Source organism: Fukomys damarensis, unplaced genomic scaffold (genome assembly GCF_012274545.1).
Source record: "Fukomys damarensis isolate Sample0158 unplaced genomic scaffold, DMR_v1.0_HiC HiC_scaffold_24, whole genome shotgun sequence".
In the NCBI taxonomy this organism is placed as follows: domain Eukaryota; kingdom Metazoa; phylum Chordata; class Mammalia; order Rodentia; family Bathyergidae; genus Fukomys; species Fukomys damarensis.
The window spans coordinates 32,410,556-32,438,277 of NW_022900936.1; the positions used below are offsets into that span (position 1 = coordinate 32,410,556).

At 33.0% G+C, this 27,722-nt stretch overlaps 1 pseudogene; it reads right to left on the bottom strand.

Moving 5' to 3' along the window:
• Window positions 1-6,316: 6,316 nt before the first annotated feature.
• Window positions 6,317-6,817, bottom strand: LOC104847483 (annotated as a pseudogene).
• Between the last annotated feature and the right edge of the window lie 20,905 nt (window positions 6,818-27,722).

A 27,722-nucleotide genomic window follows, 5' to 3' on the forward strand; every position in this document is an offset into this window, starting at 1 on the left:
TCCAGCCTTCTCACCATCTAACCTAATTTAGATGAAAGCACAATGCTTTAAAAATTTATGTTCAAATATTTTCAATTTTCTGCTCAAAATTTTTAGATGGATTTTCCTGTAATAATAAAATCCATTGTATCTTACAATGCTTTGCAAGTCTGTGCCCTATCACTCTTCTAATTTCCTCACAACACCTTTTATTATTATTGTCCATATTCAGTGTGTGCAATGTAGCAACCCTTCTTAATATTCTTCAAACCTGCTAAGCATGCCCTTTCTGTCCATCTGGAGAAAATGCTATCCCTTCAAATAGCTCCATAGCTCCTTGTTTTCTCAGGTCTTTTCTTCAGAGAGATTAGCACTACTATGCTGTCTCAATGTCTGTTACTTTGTATCCCTTTACCTTGCTTTTGTTTTAAAAATTATCACCCTCTAAGGTGAATTAATTGGCTTATCCTTTTATATCAAAGAGGAATTACTTTAAGACTACTCAAGTTCATAATTGCTTATATTTTTATCTAAAAGGGATTATATTTTCATATAAACTACTCATATGTTCTCGTATGCTTTAAATAATTTTTAGATTATTTATGATATCAAATATGTAAGTACTGTGTTAGTGGTTGTTACACTGCATTATTTAGGGGACAGAGACAAGGAAAAAATCTATACTTGTGCAGCACAGAAGCACACACTGTAGACCAAACTACACAGTACAAGGAGAAGTGAACAGTGCTCAGAAGCAAAGGTGCGAGTGATTGAGTGTCTCTGAAAAGGCTGGAGGCTACAGCCAGGCGTGCTTACACATGACTGGTATCTCACTGTGTGGATTCACTGTAGTACTTGATGGGAGACAACTCAAATATCACTTTGGGGAGTGTACGGAACTTTCCGTTTGCAGTTTGTGGAATCTATGGTCGTGGAACCCATGGATTGAAGGGCTGACTGTGCACACGTCTTTTGTTGATATGCCTCTTCTTTGTAGAATGCAAATTTCAAGAAGGCAGAAATACTATTTTATTCACTGTGTCACCAGATCTTGGATCATTGTGTGACCAAGCATAGGGACTCAGTTGATATTAAACAATCAAAGTAAATGAAAGGTAATTCTGATCTGTACTCCATAATTTTCCATCATTTTCCCGCAAAAGTAATTGTCTTTTACACATGCATAAGAATGGGTATCATTAGGTATGGAGAGGCAATTTCCATGGATTTCTTATTTTACTGAACATTTTCTGAGTGTAGCTACTTACTGATAACCTTTGCTGTGGATGGACTTTTAAAGAATGTTTATAAGTAGCCTTGGAAGATAGAAGCCTTATCTCTGAGACGGAACTGATTTATTCTTGACAGAATAATAAAGATAATGTCTTTGGGACAAAATTCAGGCGAGCTTTCTGTCCAGTATAAACTCCTGAGGTTCCCTAAAGTCAAAGTACATTTTCTCTACTACTAATCACTGAATGTGCCCTATCACCTACCCCTCTTAGTGTTGCTCTTTGGATATTGAGTTTTGCAGAGCTGGTACAAGTACAGGTTGATGATCTCTATGAATCTTTGTAAGGGTTGAATTAAAATCACTTACTTTCAAGTTAAAAGTCAAAGTTACTTTGTAAACGATCCAACAGGATATTCTCTAGACTTAGAAATCAGTACTGCGTGCATGAAATCCTGTTTGTGTATGTGCTTGGGTGTATATATGTATTTCACCAAGAATCTTTTCTTTTTCTTTCTTAAGTGAAACACAAAATCTGCTGTTTTACTGAGTACAGAGACAAATCCACCTTGCATTAATTTACATAAATTTGATATGAGTTCAGATTAAAGTGATCACAGTTATGGAGTAAGGCCCATATGTCTGTTAATTTGGTGTCATGAAAAAAAGAGAGAAATTGAATATTTGGAGGCTTTTAACAGAAACTGAATGATCACTTAGGACATTAACATTACTAATGATAAGTGTAGCATGTTTTTGAAGAGCAGGTGATAAGTTCATTTCCTTTTTCTTTTTAAAAAATTCCTCGTAATATGAATATTATAAATGAAAACAAGATCCTTCATAGATTGTTTAGAGTTAGGAATTTGCTCTAAATTGTGAACAATTTCCCCAAATTTTTAAAATAATTTTCTTTAAAAAATTTAGCAAAAGTTCTTAGTACACGTGAGTATGGTGGCTCATGCACTTGCAAGGCTGAGACAGGAGAACTGTTGAAAGTTTGAGGCCAGCCTGGGCTACATAATGAGTTCAAAGCCAGCCTGAACTTTAGTGTCTCTGTCTCAACAAACAAAATTTATTTGCAATACAAAATTATTATATTTGTCATAGAGTTGGTACTTGTACAAAATACATGTTAATTTTTTATTGTCACATATGTGGGGTGCAATAGTGAGTAGGCCTTTGAAAATAGGATTCTAAATTTAGATAAAAGCTGGAAGGTAGAAATATAAACTATAAAATTGTGTTTTTTCATTGACTGCTGTGTTCATTTTTATTATGTTTTTACAATAATTTTTAAATTCCTATTTTTTATGTTAAATGAATTATTAGTTTAAAATTTTTACATGTTCTAGTAAATCAATTGTTGGTTTATATTGTCCCAGATTATAACTTTGATTAAATTCCATAAATTCTATATATGCTATTGCTATTATTATTTTCTTCTATGTATGTATGTTCATATTTATACTAGAATGTGACTTAGACTTTAAAAAATAAATGATATTTTGGAAAGGCTAAGACATAAAACCATATCTTGAATGGAAAAGAGTCTTTAAGATCAGAAGCATCAAATAGTTCTTGTGGTTTTTGAAAGAATAGGGCAAGGAAAGAGGAACCTTGAGGAAATAGAAGGTCTGTCTCAAAGGCTACATAAGAAGCTGGTGGAGTCTTGAATTCCCACCAGTGCTGCACAGAGCCGAGAAGTTATTCTCCACTCAGATGCCACGAGGAATCAGGATTTTTACCTTGGTGAGCAGCTACACTAAATGTCTAAGCTTTAGGAACAGTGAGCTTGCTTGTGGAAGTATCCATGCTACACTGAAATTCATGGAGTAGGAGGAAATCTCGGAGAGCCAAGACTATTTGCAGCCTGATCTGTATCTTTTGAGCAGTTGGTTCAATTCATGCATGTGGAATGGCAGCCATCTTTCTAAGGCCTCTTTCTCAAAAAGGAAAGCCCATTCAGGGGTCACCAGACACTGAGCAAAATCTCTAGAAATGAACAAGTAAGATAGAAACTGATTTTATATATATTCATCTTTTTTTTTTCTTTTTGGTTTCTCAGTTTCTGGAATTGCGATATCAAAATGCTTAGGAAAATAAGTCACAGATTTTTAAAATATTTTGAACATGTCCATAAATTTGACTACTTGAAATATTTTAATTGATACATAATTCTACATGTTAGTGGAGTAAAATATGATATGTCAATGCATGTATAAAATGTGCAATGATTAGACTAGGGTAACTGGCACAATGATGTAATATATTATTTTAATATATATTTTTAAAATATTATATAAAATGTTATATATATTTACACATAATTTATATATATGATCTTTGCATTAAAGTATTCAAAAACTGTTTAAAAACATTTGGAAATATGCAATTATTTTAACCAGAGTTAAACTACTGTGCTATAGAGCATAAGAAGTCATTCCTCCTATCCAAATGCACATCTGCAGAACTTAACTATTTTATTTCCATTTTCTAACCTCTTCGAATATTTCCCAGATTCTGGTGACCATTATTCTACTGTTTCATAAAATCAACATTCATATTCTGAATACATAGTATTTGTCTTTCTGTGCTTAATTTACTTCACTTAACATAATATCTTGCAAGTTCTTCCATTTTATTGCAAATAACAGCATCTCATTCTTTTTTATGTTTCAATAATCTTACAAAAATTCCATACTGAGAACATTTGGTGTTTTTAAAGTTCTACATTTTAACTATTCTGATATGCATGTAGTGTTATATCACTATTGTATAATTTACAATAGATTTGTGACAAATAATAGTCTTTTAAAATGTTGAATTATCATCTGTACATCTTCTTTGATGAGATTATTATTCAGATCCCTTGTTCATATTTTAGTTGGCTTAGTTTAAATTTAATAGAAATCTATCAAACTACCTCAATCTGGAAAGTTACACAGGCAGATTTGGATTTCAAAGCCATTACTTTGGGTATTGCATAGAAATAAGAAAAAAACAGGAAAGAGTCAAAGCAAGGGGTTACTAGTAAGCTATTAAAATAGTTGAATACTGATATTGCCTTGAACTATCTTGGTGCACTAGAAGAAAGAGGTAGGTTGATAAGGGATACAATTTGTAAGATGTGTTATGTGGCTATGAATAGTTTAGGTTTTAAATACTAATTATCATAATGGAAATCTTCTATTTTGTCAGTAATTTAGAGTAATTCAAGTTCTGGCATGTGTGTGTATGACAAAATTTCACTTATGATTCATTTTTTATTTTATATATTAACAAGTTATGGGAGGGAAGGGCTCCTTTCTACAGACGTTCAGAGAGATAGTTTGGTAGAGATTCTTTCAACATAATATGACTTCCTTAGATTTTCAAGCCTTAATATTCTGTTTGCTGATGTAGAAAAAAATGATGGAGAAAATGTATTTGCTTCATAAATACTTTGCCAGGAAAATAAAAACATTGCCAATTTTCACCTTCTAGTCATGAAAATCAGCCCTTGCGCCCTAAGTTTTATTCAAGAAAGGGGGAAATACAGTCATTCCTTGGTAGCCACTTTCCTACTACAATTCTTCAAAGCAAAGTGAAAAATGAGTCAGTGGAAAGTTAGTAAACATTTGACATGAGTTTTTAAGGAAAGAGAAATCAAAGTTTTGTGTGAAAAGTCGGGGTTTGCCTACTGGCTGTTTGTCAGTATACTATATTGGTGAGGAGTAATAAAGACACAAGTAAAGTTGGTTTTTAGTACGTTAATTGGGTACATGTATTAGGTGTTCAAGCGAATGATCATATATGGAGTGAAAAGGAGAGATGTTATTTGAGAACTACTTGCAAGTAAATCAATAATGAGGAAATGTAATGTCATAGGTCTATATCAGCTAATGTAGAAGTGCGTGTGAGTAAGGAAGAATAAGTCCAATGCCTTTGCATCACCAAATATTTACTTGCAAAGCCCAAGCAAAACAGCAAGAAGTTAATCAGAACTAGGAAAAAAGCCCAATTACTATTGCCCCATAGTCTTTCCATATTCCTTCTAGAGGGGAAGGGGAATCAAGTAGATGGCTATAAGGGAAAATTAGTTTCCTCAAGTAACTTGCTAATGGTAGAAAATTTTAACTTTTGTTATTCTAACCAGATTCTTGTATCTTAATTTTTATTCTTTGGATAGTTTCTTTGTTGGTGTATGAGTTCAATAATGGACACTTCTTTGCTCTGGGGAACTGCTCTGTTTTATTTTTAATTAAATCTGAGGCTTTAAAAGTTTGAAAGCCACTTTTTTCACTATATTGGTTAAGAAGATATTGGAAAAAATATTTGTCAGAAATTTTTGTTTTGCTTTGCTTTGGAGGGATGGCATATAATCCCCATGTGAAGTTACAGAGGCTCACTCTGAGACGCATTATTTTTGCTGCTCATACCAAGTACTTTAGAACACAATACACTGCTTTCCATGATGCACTGAAACTCCCTAAACATTTGATGCACACATTTTTCTCTCTGGTAAAATTTGATATCTGCATAACACTAAAATTTAGAATAGTAGATATTTTTCTAGATTTATTTGCTTCTGTATTTTATTTTATCTATTTTTAGTCAGTTTTTTAAATTGTCTTTTTTTGTTTTTGTTTTTTAATTGAAGATCCTTTACTGGTCCTGCTTCCGTGAGTGGCCAATATCCGGGGAAAAGGAAGGGTCACCAGCCGGCGCAGGGAGGGGTCATCTCCACAACATTCCATTTATATACAGGACTAAATAAACAAGCACAGAGTCACTATTGCAGTTAGAAGTTGGCAGCGTGGGCGGGGGGGGGGAAATAGGTGGGGAGTAAGGATGTCAACACATTGCCTGCCTGAGGGAAACTTGGTCTGCTTCAACTCAAAGGAAGCAGAAGATAAAAAGTGGTTTGCGCAAGATGGAACCACCAGGAATGGAGGCAGGAGGAAGGTCCAGGGAGTAGGGAGCTATTTGGCAACTGGGGTGAAAGGATTACTTTCCCCTGCTGGTATTTCCCCAGCACCCCTGGTCTGGCAGGAAAGGGGCAACCTGAAACTCCCTGAGAGAGGGTCTGGGACTGCCAGATGCTCCACGAAGGACTGGAGGGACTCACAAAAGCGGGCCCTCCAGGGAAATGACGGCACTGCCTCTCAGCTTCTCTGCCAGTGTGCAAGGGTCCTTGACCTCCCCTCCTAGCAATTTCCTGTAATTCATGCTAGATCCCTGTCAGCTTTTTTTTGACGGTATCCTTGGAACAGGCATACATCATTTTGCTCTTACGTGGTGCACACTCGGAGTCCCAAAAGATAAACACCAGATCTTCCTTCTTGCTCTCCTTGGTTTCCTAGGTTGCGTCCTAGAGGGCTTAGCGACAGACCTCGTCCCGCAGCATTTTGACAAAGGTGACATAGGGATCATCCATAGTCTGCCCCATGTCCCCCACCAGTATCTCCTTGCCCTCCTACAGGATGATGCTCTTCTTGTCCCCACTTAGATAGGAGAGAACAGCCTTTTTGTGCTTCTTCACTTCCTCTGGTGTTGAGGACCTGCACACCTTCATGTGAACGAATACCTTGATGACCCATCAGAGACAGCCACAGTAGAGGCCATTTTTCCGGAAGGGAAAGAGACTGCAAAAAGAAATGGAGAAGACAGGAGCCACTGCAGCTGCTGCCAAGACCCCACTGAACTTGCTTCTATATTTTATAAAAGAATTCTTAAGACTGTAGAATTAAAATTTTTTTAATATTACATTTACTCAAATTACTGGGAAACATGTAATCATTGCATGCCAAAATTCTTCAAAAATGGTAAATGCATTCCCATGATTTGGACAGATTTTGTGACATGTTGATAATTCAATTAATTAAATGAACATTTAGAAAAATGTAATACAGAATAAATATACAAAAAAAATTACTTTCATTCCCTTAAATTGGGTTTTACAATTTGCTTACGTTTTCAGGAACATAAAATGATAGGGTGGCCTTTCTTTTAAAAGAAAACGTCTAGGCCTAGACATTAAATAGTGCAATAAAACCTTGAGTTAGGTATTATAAAGTAGGAATAAATATTCATTTAATTATTTCTTATCATATATGAAAGATATTCACCTATTTCAGCCAATTGGGTTGGTGAGGTTGAATTGTTGAGCCTCTATAGGATTGTAATATTCTGAATTTATACTGCCAAATGGACTGACTCATTTCTCTTTTGCTCTCTCATGGATACAACACACACACACAACAATGCCTACTCACACACACTTGCAGGCAAAGTCTGAGTACATACAAAATTATCCAGAGAAAGAATTTAATCTCAAAAGAAATTTTAATAATGAGAGACAAAGAGCATGTTAAAGAAGCAGAATATAACAGAAAGAAATTATGTGGGTGTCCAGTGAGAGAATATTTTGTGTTTGTATAATAGACATTCGGTCCATGATGATAAGATTTAAGTCCTATTTTACTAGGTCTTTTATACTACGCACACAGATTTTATATTCCATGATCATCCAGTTCCTTCTGCAGCCACTTCAAGGATTCCAGTAGAGGTAGAGAAACTCAGTTTCAAAAGCAATTTATTTACTCTACTTTTCACAGTGTTTCAACTTACTCCTCCTTCCCCCTCTAAGCACAGCTGCAAGTTTAAGTAGGCAGGAAAACTGTAATCAGCCACTTAGATCTGGTGCTGAATCACAGTTGTGCCAGTTTTCTGTTTAACTTTTTTTGGCTCTTTAACCCTGACGCTGTCCTCCTCCACATGTTTATGGGGGCAAGATGGAAAAAAGTTACTTACTCACCTCTCATGGGGTTTCTTTGGGGATGTAAGTTCAATATTAAATTCAGAATAGAGTTGGTTTACTGGTAATTTTCTTGAGGGGATAGATATATATATATTTAGGTTATGTGTATATATGTACAGTACAAAGAAAGTTTAAAAGACTGAAAAACTGTCATAATTTTATTGTTTTACTGATATTACATCTCAAAGCAAAAATGTAGATATTCTCATATGAGGTTTTTGACATTCCAGGAAAATGACAAAGAATATTCATTCATCCGTAGTATAAATAGTAACTCTAACCCATTTTTACCTCCTTTCTCAACTTGCAAAGCTAAAAATGTTCAGTATATTAACTTGTAATATGTCAGTCCTGAAAGGGAAGAAGAAAAAATACTATGTTAAATATAGCTACAGTGGCTATATAACATTTTTAATTTATGACATTTTTAAAGACATCAAGTATTAAAGCCATAGAGAGATAGGTATTAAATGGCATAAGGAGGAGGATAGGGCCCATCAAAAATATTTAATATACTGATCAAAATTTTCTTGTTGTATTTGTATATATGGTGTGTGTGTGAGAGAGAAATACTCTGCTTTCTTTTGTTTTTTTTTAAAAAAAACTTTGTTCTATAATAATATGGCACCATAATTTGAAATTAGATCACAGAACTGTTTTTAATATTATATTGCTACAATGAATTCAATCCATATAGATATATCTCTCCTTTATATTTTAGCACTATGTTTGTTTGTTTGTTTTCTAGTACTGGGGATAAAACCTAGGCCCTTATGCTTGGTAGGCAAATTACCCTGAACCATAGCTTTACTTTTTAAATTATCTTTTCTTAAAAATCTTGCCATAGTTTTTACATTAAATGGTAGGAAAGCTATAATATATACTTCAGAACTGTATGTTAAATACTAAGACTAAATATTTTGTTGAGGGAATCTCACAGAATAAGCATTTAAAAAATTTCTTCAAATGAAGATTTTAATTCAAATAATCCGAGGTGCTGTCTATGATTCAGAGTTTCTAATCAGCTCCCAGTGATGCAGATGGTTATGGTATACGAGAAAATGTTGAGAAAGGAGCTTTATTTGAAATTAATGATTTTAACAATAACAGCAACTGTTTTATATAGCTCATTTCTAGTCTAGGAAAAGGTATAGTTGACATAAAACTTAATAGTCATGTGTACAAGAAAATCAGATTTATTGAATCTTATCTATTTAGAGAGCATCCTGGTCCCAGGCCGCAGTAATGCTGAACTTTTCCAAATGTATAATGAGGCATCTGTCCAATGTTGACTTTGTTTTGGTTGACTCCATACTTGCTGATTTAAGGAAAACTGCAAGACTTGTGAAATATTACTGAAAGCTTTTTGAAAAGAGTATTAAGAAACAGCTGAAGTGTTTTCATGCTATTGTAAAATCTTTTGGAATGCCAATGAATTGAACTAAAAAACTCATTTGCATCTTAAAGCCATAATTCATAAACTATGAATGAAAAACCAACTATCAAGGAAAAGATTGGTATTATAGATTAGTATAAAAGTCTGCATTTTGCTTAGGAATAAATATCGGTCACTAGAGACTGTATTGGTTAGATCAAATCTGTTTTGAAAGATAAGCGGCTTGCTTTTTAAAGAGAGATTCTGGAAAGATGCTTAGTTATAGGAACATGCAAGTATAATGGCATTCATAAATCCCATGTTGAGAAAATAAAAAAAACTCTCATTTTAACATTAAATTATTAGGTGTTCATAGGTGCCAAACTTGAGGATGTCAAATATCCCAAGTATCTGAGTCCTAAAATAAATTTTAAATACATGAAATCACTGGGTTGAGTACAACTATAGCTTTTTGTTCAATACCTGAATTTCTCCATTAGATATTTCTTGGAACAAATTTAAATTTTTTGCTTATAATCTTTATAATTACTTATCTATAATAATTGGGTTACATTTGTCATAAGAAAAAATAGTTTGTGATTAACCAACTGGTACATAAGGCCTTCAGTTTTAATAAGATTATTTCACAGTTATGAAAACATGGTGGCAGGGTGAGTTAAGATCAATAAATTAAATATAAAATTTGTGAAGGCTGTGAGACACCATGGAATGCTTTATGAATAATTTAAAAGTAGTAACAGAACAGTATAATGGTATTTCAGAGCCCTATATGTAATTTTTCAGATTGTGAATGTTTCTCAGCAGAATGGACTGAGATCGTGTTTAAATAGAATAGCTTGTACGCAGCGCAGTAGTAGTTCACTGGGTTTTCCATAACAAAGTGCCATGCTGTAGGTGTTTTAAACAACAAAAATATTTTTTTAATAGTTCTTGGACCTACACGTCCAAAAACAAGGTGCTGGCAAGTTTAGTTTCTTGGGAGTCCTGTCCTTGGCTTATAGGTGGCTGTTTTCTCTTCTTCTCATCGATCCTTCTCCCTGGGCAGGCGTATGCTAGCTGTCTCTCTGTATATACAAGTTCGCTATTACATGACAGCATCATGACTGTATTGTGATTCATTTTCACAAACTGGTTTTAGTTAACAACCTCTTTGAAGGCCCTATCTCTAAATATAGACACTGTGTTAGTAAGCTCCCCATTCATGTAACAAAATGCCAGCGATAATCGACATAAGAAGAGAAAGTGTTAATTTTCACTAACAGTTTTGGAGTTGTCAGTCTGTGATTGGTTGGCCCATTGCTTTTGGGCCTGTGGCACAATACTACATCATGGTAGGAGCACGAGGAAGAGACGATCCATTGATGTCATGGATGAGTACATATGAGAGACATGGGAAGAGGGTTGGGTCCTGATGTCAACTGCGAGGGTCTGCTTCCAGTGAACTAACTTCTTTTTAGACTCCGCCTCTTAAAGGTTTCATCATTTGCAAATACAGTAACACCATGGGCTGGGCACCAAGATTTGAAAAGTGAGCCTTTGAAAGACATTTACCCAAAAGATAGAAGTCACACTTCAGAGCCTGAAAGTTAAAGCTTCAACGTATGAATTCTGATGGGATTCGACTCAACCTGTGATATATTAAGCATTTTATAGAGATGTTCCTCAATTTATGATGAAATTAACTCCCAACAAATCCATTGGAAATGGAAAGAATTTTAAATTGAGAATGCAGTTTATATGCCTAATGTACTAAAAAGATCTCTTGAGTTTCTGATTGTTCACTTTTTTGAACTTTACCACCCAACTGTTGCAAATGTGACATACTTTCTACAGATATTGAATCTGGACATGTACTTAAGGAATGAATAGGCACAATCATAGTGGAGCAAAACTTATAGTCAATATTGCTTTCTCTAATCTACCTCTGCTATTTGGATAAACTTTATCAAAGCTAGGAAATAATCTCTGCAGAATAACGGGATGGATTAGTCAACAAAAGTCTGAGCATGAATTGATTGATATAGCCATTAGTTTTAACTTGATCTAAAAATAAACTCACTTTCCTAGAATTCCTGAAGTTTGATTCTTCCTGTGTTAGATAGATTATTCTTAACAGAGGTGACTTTTATGAAGATTTTTTTACATGTACTTGTGAAGTTCGTTTTATTTTTAACAGCACTGTGGTATATGAGATCATATATGAAGTATCTGAGAGAAAATTATTTTAAAAGTAAAACACTTTATCATCTTGAAGGGCAAAATGCTATTTTTAGAAAAGAGAAAAATGACAGTAATCTCTAGATATAAACCAAATTAAATTACCCAGATTCCCCTTCACAAATGCTTTCTTTTTTCTAATACAATAACTTATAAGCTTCTTTTAAATTATCGATATCTGCTTAAAATATGTCTTTCTAAAGTGTAATTGCATAAAGAGATGAATTGTATTTTCCCCCAAGACTAGTAAGATAATAAAGTTGTAAAAAATAAAATGCAAAATACTGTGACAGTTGAACCAAAGATTGACATATATAAGCAAAATAATGTAAAAATGAGTCTTTTGATAAAGACACTTGTGTTTGTCAAAAAAAGAAAAAGAGATGAAAAAAAGTTTGAAGAAATTCTTTGTAGCCTTAAGTTAATTACATAGGGTTTGTCACTTACCCTGGGATTATTTCCTGAATTGGAGTTAGTGTATTTATATTAAAAGAATGTTTTCTGTACTTGAGAACAGTTTAAAATGACTGCTTTTGCATACAAATCTATAAACTCTAGGGTTTGTGTTTTTCTATGGTTCACCTGAGTTGCATGAAGCCTGGCTAATCCCATTATAATTAAGTGGCCCAGCATAAATTAACAAACTGCTTCTTCTGATGAAAATCTTTATCATTTCCATGAGGATATAGATCTGGAAGCTTAATGTGTTGTGCTGGGAAAATGTTTGTGTAATATAAAAGGTAAGTACGTGGTATGGTGGACACAAATTTCATTAGTTTACCAGATTTGCATAGCCTTCCTTCCAAAAACAACTGTTTTTTATTATGGATATATTCCTTTTTACATATAAGGTTTTACTGTGACTCTATTATTTAATTACCAGGTTAGATAACCCTCTTGAAGGCCGGGGATTTAGCTCAGCGGTTCAGCGGCCTGCCTTGCAAGCGCAAGGACCTGAGTTCAATCCCTGGTACCAAAAAAAAGTCTCTACTGCATAGTAAGACTGTCTGAAAAAAAAAAACCCTCTTGAGCTACTTGTGGTGCAGATAGCCCCAGCGAAGCAGACAATGACTACTCAAGGCACAAATGTTACCTGCATGGACAAAGACTTCCTTAACTCTTCTACCACATGGAAGTTTCAAATACTTTGCAAATCTCCATAACAGATCCTATTTGAATTATTTTTAAAGAAGGTGTTTTTAATTGAAATTCTATCATTTTCTTTGTTTGTCCTTGTTCCCCCATTAGATTATAATGCCCGGGCAAGTGAACTCTATCCCTAACATCTAAAGGAAAATCTTATATAAAAGTAGGTGTTTCACATATAATTAGTGAATAAATTAATGATTTGTTTTACTGATGCAACTATATTTTTTGTTCAATGATATTATGGTTATTGTTTCTGTTCTACTATTCCAAACACTACTATTGGATCTAGACACTATATAACATTCTTAATCTCTAGAGGGTATTCTTGGTAATTTTCTTGTCTTCATTAAGCATTATTTTTATAATAATAAATTATGGACATTTTTTATAATGAGAAAAGTATGGTGAAATGTGATATATGTTTAAAGAGGTTAGAATAAAACACTACTTAAAACATCTCAAAAGAGTTTTGACAATCCCAAGAAAGAATGAAAGGATGACCTGTAACAGAGATGAAAAATTTAAAATAGAAATAAAATAAAATAAGTAGAGAATTTAAAGAACTGAGTAACTAATATCAAAGGAACTTTATCTCATTTATACTCCTAATGTAATTACGTAAAGTAATTACCAAGAACATACTCATAATTTTGCTGTAATACATTGCTGACTGGCTGTGGAAAAATCTTATTTGGTAGCACTCCATTATTGTTCTGTATCTGTCCATGTTTTCCATATAATATAATTGAATAAAATGGAGAAGCTGGGAAAAATTTGATTATATAAAAGAACATATGGAAAAAACTTAGACCATGATAAAAAATTGAAAGTTTATCCTAAAAAAATCATCAACTACACACATTTACAAAATCAAAAAAACTCTGCTGCACAAAATCACACTATGTCTGTGTGTTACACACATGCATTAGAGTTTCATCTTAGTAGGCCAGGCACTTAACTTTGGTGGGCTTTGTTTCTGAAAAATTCGAAAAGGGGAAAAAAATTAAGAACCAAGAAATGTCATGTAAAGGTACAAGATCCCAATGGTGAATGTAACTGTATTGTGTATCTAAAATGTACCAATAAACATATTAAAACATTAAAAAAGAAAAATTCATAAATACTTTGGGATCGATTTACTAAAGGTGAAATAACATACACTTCTAACTTACACATGTTTATTCTAGGTGCCGTATATTATAATAAAAAATTATTGTGTTGTTGATTCAGAAGAGCTATACTGCCCCAAAACTTAAGTAAATCGAACAGTGAGAAATGTCTGCAGAACATTCAAGGCATAAAATATCTTAAAAGTGAAATTGGCCACTGGTGTTTAGATAGTTGCTAGGTGTAAATCCCTGTCTTCAGAATAAATTGATTAGGAAGCATAATAAAGTCTGGGAAAGCAGCCTACTATGGGTGAAAAAGTGAGTGGTGCATTGCGATACTGGCTCACTTTACTGCCCAGTTCCCCACAGGGATTAAAATCCCTGATATTTTTTCATAATCCTTTCTTTTCTTTTTATTAAAAAAAACAATTTTTGCAACCACATGATATGAAAATAACAATATTTATTATACTGTGTATCATTATTTCCAAGGTAGTTATTCAGTACAAGACATAAACCCAAAAGACTCTTATGAAGAAGAAACAAACAAATAGTAACACAAGTTTTCTTTTTTCTTTTCCTATTTTTTTTCAGCTTTAATTGAGTTTATTGGTACATTTTAGGGATGCAGTACAATTACATTCATTGTTTGGATCTTGTACCTCCACATGACAAGTCTTGATTCTCATTTTTTCCCCTTACCCCTGCCCTCCCTTCACCCCCTCCTCCCCTCCCCATCTACAAATACTTTATTTTCAACTTTTCATTATCTCACATTTTTTTCTTTTCCCTTATTACCCTTCCCCTACCCATCCCACCTTCCCTACACCTTTAGCTCCTTTCTTCCCTTTTCGAAATGTCAGTAATCTTATTAGAATCTTACATATTATTGCAGATTATTCACACCAGAGAAACTATTCGGTATTTACACATGTATGACTTATTTATTTCACTTAGGAGTATATCTTCAATATGTATCCATTTTCCTATGAATGAATCTATTTTCTCATTCTTTATGGCTGAGTAATATTCCATTTTATAGAAAAAAAAATCCTCACCAATACCAAAATAGATCTCTTCTTACAGCCAGGGTCTTTAAATTTTGTAAGTTAGAATGTGTCAGGAAAAAAATCTTTACCTAAAAAAGTTAGACTTCTTGGGGTATTTTGCTTACCTCATACCTTGGAGCTTCAGCAGATTCTGGCATGAAGTATAAAACAGAAACAGAAGTTTTGGAATTCTATTATCTCATCTAAGTCCAGTCCTACAAATTCTTGCCCCTCCAACAAACACCTTAACTTCTCATGTCTATCCCTATTACTTGGTAGCATGTGAGATGGAAAGCTTCTTAGGGAAGTCAGCTAGACACCTCAGGCTTGCTTACTTGTTATGACATCTTGGAACCCTGCGATCTACCATCAAAAACCATAATCTCTAGGTTTTACTTATCTGAAAAGAGAAAGTAGTTATTGTAATTTTCTTTCTCATTTTTGAAGGCATTCTTTTAACATAAGTTCACTAACTCAATTAACAAGAAATAAAAAGTCATTGTTCTGAGGTATGGACAATGAAAGGTATTGTGAACTTAAAGAGGGATTAAGTAGAGAGGTTAAAAGAATTAATATTTTCTGCCTGAGATAATTTCCAGTTCTATTTTAAAATGAGACACCTGTCCTACTTCCAACAAAACTCTGCCTAAATATTTCTCATTACCAGAGAATATTATTCTGAAGTAAGATGCTTTCATTTGTGGAGTTCTAATTATCTGGTGATATTTATATAGAATTAAAATCTGTCTACTTGTAAATGAATCATTATGTCTAATTGTCCAATATAAAAATACAAAGGAATTTTTCATTTAATTACTTATTCATCCATATATTCATCAAATGTTTCATGGGTGCATTCCCTATGCTAGTCATTATAGTAGGAAATAGGGATAGAGGACTGTATAGGAGGAAAGTTCTTGCTCAAGGGTGTCTTGTGGTAAATTATGTCAATCAGATATACACTATCTAACAAAGTGTGAACAATATGATTTTAGATGCCTCCTTCTATTCCTGTATAATCCACATATTCCACTCTTTATTCAGGGGTTCATTCTGAAAAACAGAATTCTTCTAGAATCTACTTTATGAATCTCCCTTAACTCAGGATATCGCTTAGCCCCGTGGAGGATAGATAGCTCTAAAACATATCTTATTGTATGTGATGCATCCGTTTCTCCCACTATCACAAGTTCCACATTACAAGCCATCACTATCTCTCAATGAATCTACTGCACTAATTTCCAAGCTTTTTTTTTCTGTGTTCACTGTTGACAATCTAAAATCCATTGTTTCCAAAGCCTGTAGAAACAATAAGACATTTTGAGCCAGGTGTGGTGGTGTGTGGGACCACCTTACTGATCATGCCCAAAGCAGGCTGTAAAGAGTTAAACCCACAATTGGATTGTTTGATAAGTGAGTCTAGCTGAAACCTGTGCACCAAGGTCAGAGTGACTTACACCCAAATTCCATTCCCACAATGAAAACCTTCTTAACTAGGAGGACAAGGTTCTAATTACAATCCTATATTTTATCTATTCTGTTCCTAATGTAAGAGTGCTTTGTCCTGTCCTTTACAACCCTTTCTTGCATCCGTATCCATAGTAACTGCATGACTGCATATCCTTACACATAGTTTCCCTTTCCCGTATTACTTTACCCCAATTCATTGCCAATAAAAATCAGTGGCTTGGACTGACCAGTGCCTTTGCTGGGTAGCCAGCATTGTCCATACTGGCTCCTCAGTTTCTTTGTCTCTTTAGTTCTGTATTTTAGTTTTTTTTCTCAGCCTTGCACCGTAGCACAGAGCAGGAGATTGAAGCCTACTGCAGAGATCTCTGGTATGATGTCACATACCTGCCATGCTGGAGGCTAAGGCAGGAGGAACTGTGACTTTGAGGCCAGCTTAGGCTACATAGTGAGTTTAAGTCCAGGGAGACCCTGTCTCGAAAGATCACCCTAAGCATTTTTGTGACAAATATATTTCAAAGTTTTGTAGTTGCTCTGATAATGAAATCCTAAGTGCTACCTTGATTTACCTTGCTTTGTGACTATACTTACAGAAACAAAGATGTTATAGTCTATTACTAACTACTTGGGCTATATGGCATACACAGGCCTATGTGTGTGTGCGTGTGTGTATGTAATTGTGTTTTAATAACACATGATTAAATCGACCACAGCAGAGAATAATGTAATCAAGAGACGTGGCAAGTGTTGAGATGATGAGGCTGCTGCCAACATAACACAGCACTGTTTCACAGTAATTTTTAATAAATAAAAGGAGCACACACTAAAAGAATTGTAAAAACTATATTGTGGTTAATATGCAAGCAAGTAATGCAAAATCAATTTCAAGTATTATGTGGCTTTATTAACTGCACTATACTTTTATATGCTTGGCCAAGTACTAGGTTTATTTATACCTCCAACACCAGAAAATATTAGCAATGTTCTGTGCTATGATGTCTCCAAAATATTAAGATGATAGGAATTTTTCAGTTTCACTATACTCTTATGGGACCACCTTCACATAGTGTTCATTGCTAATCAAAATATCATTATGTAACGGTTGCCTGTATACCAGTCTTGTTTTGTTTTTTCATACACAATTTAAATTTTAGTCCTTTTATCATCTTATATCTTTTCTTTAAAAATTTTCCAATATTCACTATAATGTATGTAGTCCAAATGTTGCTACAATACAAATTGCAGTGACCTTTAAGAAATAAATTTTATTATACACAAAAAAGTAATTACCATTAGTTTGACCCAGTAACCCTAGGAATAGTATTTTGTCCTAAAAATAATTACATCTGTAGATAAATATTTAAGTATAAGTGTTTTATCATGCTTTCATTTAATGCAAGAGAAATTCTGAATAAAGTCAAAATGCTTGTCATATAGTATACTTGAGCATAGGTATAACAATCTTCCAAATAAACATAAATTTATAATTTAAAAAATTCACTAAAGCCAGATATAAAAAAATCCAACATTATCAACTCATGAGAAAAAAAAAAAAAAAAAAAAAAAAAAAAAAAAAAAAAAAGAGTATGTTCCAGGGCTGGGGATTTAGCTCAGTGGCTCCACCACCTGCTTCACAAGTGCAAGGTCCTGAGTTTGATCCCCAGTACAAACAATAAAAATAAATAAATAAATACAAGAGTATGTTCCACAACGACTTCACATATTGGCATTTTTAGGCATGAAATATAAAATAAGTATTTTCATTTGTTTCAAAACATAAAATATGAAGGTAAAAAGGAATACTGAATTGTTGCATTCAACAAACAAATTGAACAAATGCAGAATCTAGGAACAAAAGTTAAATTTGGTAATTAAATTTAAAAATCATAATTTTTCAGTAAAATCTAAGTAACTTGGATTAATTTTGCCATCAAGTCCAAAAGAAATGTTTTTAAAAAGCTTTTTAAAATCAATGCTTGATGTGGATAAAAATTCAGAGAGAAAAGCTTGACATTTGGAAATGCTTTTCATTTACCAGTGACTGTGGATGTTACTAATGGTGACTGACAGTCAGGGAGTTGTGTAGACCCTGTGTTAGCCAAAGCCTTCAAAAAAGTGTTTGAGGTATACAAGGCTGCAGCATAAGTAGGCCAGTTTATACAGAGACTACAGCCCAAATTTGAATCATCTCAAACTCTTGAGACTGAATTTAAGTAATAAGATTCTACTAGTTCTCAGGTTGCCCTGAGAAGCAGACAGAAAGTGCTTTATGAAATATTGTACATCATCCTAAGCTTTGAATTATTTTTGTAATATTTAAAATAAAGTGTCCTGGTACCAAAAATAAAAACAAAAATAAAACATACCTAGGAAACACTTGATTTCCATTTCTTCATTTAAAAAAAAAAATAGCTAGGAACCCAAGAGAAAAAAGCAAAATTAATGAGACCCAGGAGAAATAAGCAATAGAATCAGAAACAGACTGCTGAAGCTTTTTGGAGTTATATGACAGATTTCCAAAAGTGAAGTTTAGTGCATTCAATGAAGCAAAAGACAGATTTTACATTGGAATTACAGATTTTACAGAGGAATATATATACTGTGCAAGAGAAATCTCAAAGTAGAGATATTCTGGAATCCAAAAGTAAAATAAATGAGTTAGGGCTTCAGCAGCAGATTAGAATTTTTGCATATCAAAAGAAAATATTGAGGAAGAGGAAATGTAAATCAAAATTACAATGAGATTTCATGTCACTCTGGTCAGATAGCTATTAAGAATACGAAAAAACCAACAAATTCTGGTGAGGATGTGGGGAAAAAAGAACCTTTCTAAATTGCTGGTGTGAATGTAAATTAGTACAACCACTGTGGAAATCAGTATAGAGATTCTTCCAAAAAAATGAAAGATAGTGCTACGCTGTCATCCAGCTATTCTTCTCTGTGATATATACCCAAAGCAATTAAAATTAGCATATTACAGGGATAGCTGCATAGCCATGTTTATTGCTGCATAATTCACAGCAACCAAGATTCACAAAGTCATTTGTATTCTACTCCCAAACTCCTTTTAGACGTGTAAGTAAAATGGTTCTTTTCTTAATAAGCATATAATATGTAGAAGATCTTGTTTAGAGAAATCATTGAATGTAAGACTAAATTTCTCTAAAGAGATGGATAGAAGAAACTTTAATATATAGAAAGCTTTGAATGTTTGATTACTTTTTGAAATTGCTAGCTATTCTGTAACATTGTAATATTTGTTTGCAGGATTTTAAACTTGATAAAAATGATAAAGAATTAATAAAAGAATCTTATCACATGGATATATGTGCACCTATTTTTATAGCAGCACAGTTTGTAATAGCTAAAACTTGGAAACAGCTCATTTGCCCATCATTTGGAAACTGGATAAAGAAGATGTGGGTTTTCTATAAAATGGAATATTATTCAGCTAAAAAGAATGACAAATTAGATTCGTTAATATAAAAATGGATAAATATTGAGGATATACTCCTAATTGAAATAAATAAGTCACATGTATAAATACTGAATAGTTTCTCTGGTGTGAATAAACTATAATAATACATAAGATCCTAATGGTATAATGGACAATGTAAAATAGGAAGAAAAAGGCTAAAGGTGTAGGGAAAGTGGGAAGGGTAGGGGAAAGCTACTAAGGGAAAAGAAAAAATATGAGAAAATGAAAAAATGGAAATGAAGTGTTCGTAAAGGGGGAGGGGAGGAGGGGTGAAGGGAGGGCAGGGACAAGGGGGAAGAAAGAGAACCAAGACCTGACATGTAAAGGTACAAGATCCCAATAATGAATGTAACTGTACTGTAGACCTAAAATGTACCAATAAACTCAATGAGGAAAACAATGATATTATACAGCTTTCAAAATATTTGACCCAGATAGAATAATGTCAAATGAGAATTTCTGATACCTTCATTCTGATTTAGTTCATAGAATTAGTATGAACATACACAAAAGTAGCTGATTAAAGAAAGAATTACTTTTCTTTTTCGGAGAGATGATGATATAACGAATGGGTACAAGTTGTTAAACTGATTTTCATTTCACCATGCATTGCAGCAATAGCACTGTATGATAGATACTTGTGTTCTTGTGTGGAAGGAAAAAAATCCAGATTTGTAATAGAACCTCTCAAATCAGTGACACTGAAGCAAAACAGACTAAACAGCTCAGGCAAATGGTTAATGGAGAAAATGTCCTTGTTATGAGGCTATACTTATTAGCCATTATTATTATTTGGGATTTTATCAAGTGGCCAAGATAAAATGTGTTTACTGAAAGTGCCTAATTTAACTAGATTGTCTTTATTAACAAGGCCCTATTAAGTGGTTTCAGCTGTAATAGCATTTGAGTTCCATTAGGTTTTGAAGTGATTTAGAAATTCAAATTATTTTTAAAAATTAGATGTCCGGGTGGTAGATAATTAGTAAATAGTAGGTTGGAGTTGCAAATTTATACTTAGTAGTGGAATTGAACAGAAACATTGGGTGTTGTTGAACCACAAACAGAATTCAAAAAACATTTTTAAAGCCACTTGTTCATCACAGATGCAAAACAAAATGTTCAAGTATTTAAAACTAGTTCCTTATAGTAAAATGTAAATATGCACATTTAAAATATTGTTGTTTTCTAAAGACAGGAAAGATGATAGGTATTTTTTCATGTATGACCACATATGGAAGACACTAATTAATTTTAGTGAAAAATTCACCATTAAATTCTTAGAACTGCGCTTAGAAAAAAAGTAAAAATGAATACATAAATAAACTATGGCTTCTGGTCTACTTTTTTGAAGTTAATTGGGCAATAGAATTTTGAATTAATATTAAGAGAGATAGCTCAAGCCTTGCTAAATCAACATCAAGCAGTAAAACAAGAGGAGACTTTTTAATATTGTTTATCTTATTCTTGTAATCTTTCAAATATTAAATGAATATTTCTTGGGTTGATACCACACAGCCAGCATTCTTTTAACTTCTAAATGTAATAAGAAGAAATGCAGGAGTCATTTTTGCAGGAGAATGGATATTAATATAAGGTAGTTACCTTTGTTAAACAAACATTCAAGGAAAACAAAACAAAACAAAACAGCTCTTGGAGGAAATTACAGAGGTGAAATATTTTCCAACTTGCTTTGTGAGTCCAGAATTAACCTGATACTCAAAACAAGACAAACATTTTGAGAACAATAGCGACAACCACTACTAGTGACATAGCCATGATAATTTCACATGAATATGTAAGAAATTGTTAATTGACTTCCAATTGACTTCCAATTATGCAATATTAAATAGAACCTATATAGTACCTAGTATTTATTTGTGACTTCATATCCATTAGTGAGTCACCCAACTCTCCCCTTTTTTCTATGTCTTGTTACTATTATTATGTTTTTCTATTTCTATGAGATTGATGTTGTTATATGTACATAATGTGTATTAAAATGGCTGGAAAAGAGTTTTGAGTGTTTCATCAAAAAGAAATGACAGAAATCTATATATATGCTGATTATCTCAACCTGATCATTATACAAAGTATGCACATACCAGACTTTTACACTGTATCCCATAAATTTCACCAAATATTTTCATTTTGAAAACTAAATAATACATCTTGGAAATTTTTTAAATTGAAAAATTAAATCTAATAATACACAAATTTGATTTTATATTCCAAGTAAGCATAGTTTATTTCAGGAATGCAAAGTTGGTTTTTTATTCAAAAATTTTAAACATACAAGTGTATAGTCATTTATAAAAGTAAAAAGAGCAATTAACAAAAATAAAACTGTTTATTTTGTAAAAATCTCAGTCCTCTATGAGTGAAATCAAAGTATCAGTCTCATAAAAAAATCTAGGAAAATGTCATCATTAGTATTATATTAATTGTAAAAGAATGGATGTTTCTAATTTAAGTTTTTTTCAAAGCTAGTAATATTTATTTTTACAATTTCTACCCAATATTTCAGTGAATAAAAAGAAAGGAAAATAAAAGTCACTCACATTGGGTAAAATTAGTAAAATTATTTTTATTCTGAGAAAATCATGTATATAAAAATCCTATGGAATCAACATAAAGTTATTAAAACTAATTGTTCTGGTTCTACTCAAGATATAAATTGATCATTTTACAGAGTAAAAGACAAATATTTAAGAAATTCTACATAGTACCAAAGTATACTTAGAAATTAAAATTAAAAATCCAATAAAATTTGTATAAGTAATAAAATATGAAATGCCCTAGGAAAATCTGATAAATGATATGGAAGATGACAATATTAAAAATAATAATTTTTTGAGAAATAAAGAATACCTAAATAAATGAAGATAATATAGCAAGAGGAGTAAGGGTACTGAAAATTTATAAAGTATTATACAGTCTTAAAAACTAGGAAATATTTGTTGAGGGAAAAAATGCTTTTGTCTAAGAGAGCAAGAAGGGGGATCAGAAAGTGGGTTGCCCCTTATACGAACTTTTATTGGTGATGGATATATTGGCTATCTTGGTTTGATCAATACTTCCATGCATCTATAATTATCACATTTGTAAAACTGTAAAATTTTAATATTTTATTAAATACTGTATACCTATAAAGTACCAATAAACTCAATGATAAAAATGTATAACTTTAATAGTTAATCAGTTGTAACTCCATAAGTCTTGTGGGAATGGATAAGCAATCATCTAATGAAATTATGATAGAATTTTTTCACTTTTGGGGATGTGAGGGAAACTGCTGTTATATTTATTATTTTCTCTATATGAATACAGGACTGAAGGAATCTCTGGCTATCTCTCTCTCATCTATTTTTGTCATCTGTATGTCTATATCTGTCATTGCTATCTTTATTTCTCTATTTCATTTTCTATTTTTCTTTATTTTTTCCCTCTTCCTCTCTCTTCTCTCCATTTTTATACACTTTCCTTGACATAGAGATGACAATAAATTAACATATAGTCTTATTTGAGAAACACATAAACACTCTTTTCATTTTTGAAAATTCAGTGTTCTACATCTTGGAGACTTCCCTTTTTGCATTTTGCTAAAATATCTGACTTTCAGAGTATTACAGTATTTTTTGTTATTATCTTTGGGTTGTAAAGTTAAATCATTTTTATTTGTAATACAATACCTTCCAAACTACAAACTGAGCTTAATGTTAAAAATAAGTATTGCAAAATATGTTAATTTAGTGGGAGAACAAGTCAAATACCTTTGCCTTTGCAGTCTGTGTTAGAAAGGCTTATATATTTTATGATCTTTTAAAAAGACTGTATCACCCTTGTAACTCACATCTTAAGTGGTTTATTTGCTGTTATTCTGGCAACATGATATAAACTTATATACTGTTACCTAAATGATACACATTTTTAAACTTACTTTTTGCTTATTCATTGTTTGAAAATACTGTATTACATAACAACTGATGACTGCTAATTATTTTAAACCTCTTATGAAGAAATAATCACTTTTAATGACATTAGATACAATGTCTATATTGATATGTAAAACTCAAAGCCAGGCAAAAGAAATTTTGTAAGACACGTGCTGCCTATTTGAATATTTTATAACTAATTTGTTTTTTATTGTCATATTGCCTAGTTTGTGTCATAAGCACCTAAATCACTTTTTCTTATGGTAATTGATTGATTCTCCAAAATTATAGTGTTTATTAAATGTGAGTAGGAGAAAGGAAATAAGGGAAAAGAAGACAAATATGAGAAAATGAAAAAGTGGAAATAAAGTATTTGTAAATAGGGAAAGGAGGAGGTGAAGGGAGGACAGGGGTAAGGGGAAAAAATGAGAACCGAGACCTGTCATGTGAAGGTACAAGATCCCAATGATGGATGTAACTGTACCGTATGCCTAGAATGTACCAATAAACTCAATGAGAGAAAAAACAATGCAAGTGTGGCAAAAATAAATGTGCAACAAACAAACTTTGGTCATAGATATATTTTCACTGTAATTTGGCACCAAGGTTTTGATTAGGTATAGGTAATCTTCATCTGTCTTAAATATTTCATTGGCAACCATAGGCTATCCAAAATCCTGAAAGTTATATTAAATGTAGTCATTCTTCAGATGATACAAGGGCATGAATCTCACTATTTTTTTTGTACCAGGGGTCGAACTTGGGTTCTCGCGCTTGCAAAGCAGGCGGCAGAACCATTGAGCTAAATCCTGGCCTCATGAATATCGCTTTTGAAAGATAAATGATATTTAAATCCTCATTACAATTTGAAATTTTGCAATTTTGATTGCGTTTAGTTAATGTTCTCAGACAGCTCTTTAGTTTGGAATATCAGATTTCTTATGTATCTTCATCCTTGTTTTCATCTCCTTTCCCTCCTCCTCTCTTCCTTCCCTCTGTCTCTTGATCCCTTTCCCATTTAAAGAAAGACCTATTTTCTTGGTTCTTATTATTTATCTTTTATTTTGCTCTTTATTTATAATTTGGGTTTAACAAATGGGATCTTATCAAATAAAAACGCTTCTGCACAGCAAATGAAACAACCAACAGAGTGAAAAATCAACTTACAGAATGAAAACATACACTAGTGTTTGAAGGTGATGTTTGTGCTGTTATTGAAAGTCAGTCCTGTGTCAGGAAATCAGTCTTTGGAGGGTAGGGTCACACTGTTATGAAAGATTAATAGTTGACTCCAGATATTAAGAAGACAGGTTCTTAAATTACAACAGGAAGAAGTGATAGCTGTACCCTTCTCACAACACGTCCAGTTGTCGCTCAAATGTGGTCATGAACATAAAGAAGATAGGAGCTGAGAAACAAATTGCATTCCTTTGGAGAATACTATGGAAAGGTCTGAGCCTTTGGTTTCCTAGAGATGCTGTATTTAATGTGATATTTAAATATCTATGTTGTAATTTGCTTGTTTTTTCCACCCAATCTTTCAGGGAAATACATAACATTTAGGCAAGCTAAGAGTCTTGCCTGAGTGTGTTACGGGAGACCAAGTGCCGCAGAGAGGAGTAAGGCTAGGCTAAGGGAAGTTCATCTTGAGACTGCAGGATGCAAACTGCATAAGTGAGGTTGTAGTGTGTAGGCGGGCTGATGTCAAGCAGCACCTGGTTATGTGGGAGCACTGCTGTGCTTTTCTTTTAATCAAAAATTAGACATCTTTTCTCATATAAAAGTTTTTCTTACACTTCATGGCCATGTTTGAAAGACACATTAACCTATTTAACAAGATTACCTCAATATATATTGTCCCTTAAGAAATAAAGTAAAACAAAAGGGGAAATTCTGCATACATAAAAGTTTTACAAGGTATTTTATCAATTAAATTGTGAATTTGGAAAGAAATAATTTTGTCAAATAATAGGGAACTGGGACAGCAATGCACTTACTTTGTGGAGCAGATGGAACCTTTAAAAAGATTTTGAAGCAAATGCAAGTATCATCATGTGAAGATCTTAAAAATTTATTACAAGATGTTAAGTTTAAAAAACAGGGTCAAAATGTCATGCAGTGACAACAATAATTTTACTGGAGAGGAAAATGGCTAGTAAATAATATGCAGAACTGATATTAAGGGTCACTGTAATTACTTTATAAATTTATAATTACTTTATTTAATTACTTTAATTATTTTCTTCTAGACTTCTAATTATGTTTAACAGTTTTTATAATTAAAAATAAAGAAGAAATAAAACTAAAAAATTACATGAAAGATAGACATCTCTCTGGTCAGACCGAAAGTAGGGACAAAAGGAAAACACAAAAAGCTAACTGAGAAGATGTAGTTGCTCAGGCAAGAGTGTGAACAGAATCTGAACATTTTCTCTGAAGCTGCTCTATTCCATCAGACAAATTCCTGTTTACCCAGCTAGAAAGACAAAGAACCATAGTCAGATTAAAAGATTTTACAAGTTAAAAACTTGGGGTTTTGGAAAGTTCGGTAAGTCAAATTCAACATCTCTTAGCAAGTCGCTGTGCTTCTGTATGTCTGTGAGAAAAGCTCATTCTCCGCTGGGTTGAGTCTTGTCTCCCTGCTGTGACAGGGAGAACTCAATACAGTCCCTGCATTCACATCTAATGCATGGAGAGAAGCAAAGAATTATGAAAATGTCTCCGTTTTTTATTACATTATTTCATTAGTTGTTTTCTTAAAAGCAAAAAGATAGACAAACAAGCATACTCTGAGTACATAAATTATAGAGCACTGCGTGATGTTAATATTAATTTTGATGTTGGAGTCACGGAAAGACGTATTGATGCCCAAACATTTCTGTTGACACTATAATGAAAGTAAAAAGACTTTTAGGTGTTAAGTCTCTCAGTTCTTTTTCATTCTTTCCTAATTTCCAGCCCTCCATTCTGTCACTTTCGGTGTCTCTTTACTCCCTGTTATTGTCTACACTTAGGAAGTAATTTGAAAAAATTTTCAGTTAATCTTTTAAGTAGCATAAAGAATGATTTATCCTTAGAAGATGAGCATTTAAAAAAGATCCAAAGCACCGACTTTCAGTAAAATCTGGTCCATCTAATTAGTCAGGTGGAGTCTAAGAAGGCAAACACAAGTCGGAGGGAAGGGAATAACACTATGTAATTCAGGCCAAGACTTAAAATTGAAGTGTGTCCCTAAAATATATACCTCCTGAAGATATGAGATCACATCTCTCCTCCTCCTATAACTTGAAAGGTACTGGTTTGTAGTCAGGACATATGAGGCAAACCCATAAAACAAAAGTGAAATAAAAAAATTCCTCATAAAAAAATACAAATGGAGAGAATAAGACAGGGATAGAATGTGGACATCATCCATAACCTTGGATTTCAGTCACAGTTGCTTATTCTAATTCTTTCCAGTCACCATTCTCACCATCATTATGGATATAATTTATAGGCCACTTTTCTGGGAGTCACCAGAGTAATTTCTGTAAATATGTTCAATACAACTTCACAATAATTGAACAAGAGATATTTTATCATTCTCTTGTTACAGAGGAGAAAACAGAAAGTCAGAGGGTGTAAAAATCACAGATGAGGTTTTCAGGTAGAGACTTTAAAGGGAAGTCACTGTGCAAGATGTTTACTAAAGTGTGCTTTTGATACTAGCACTTGTAAAATGGAAGGAAAGAAAGCAGAGATATGGTAGGAAGAGGGAGAAGTTAAGCAGCACATATAGAATGGACAGTTCTAGAAGAATAACTGAAGCTCTATAGCTGTAGTAGTACATTACAAATATCCTGTTGGAACAAGATATTGCTATTGTACAATCCGTTAATCAGTTCTCCTCCTCCTCCTCCTCCTCCTCCTCCTC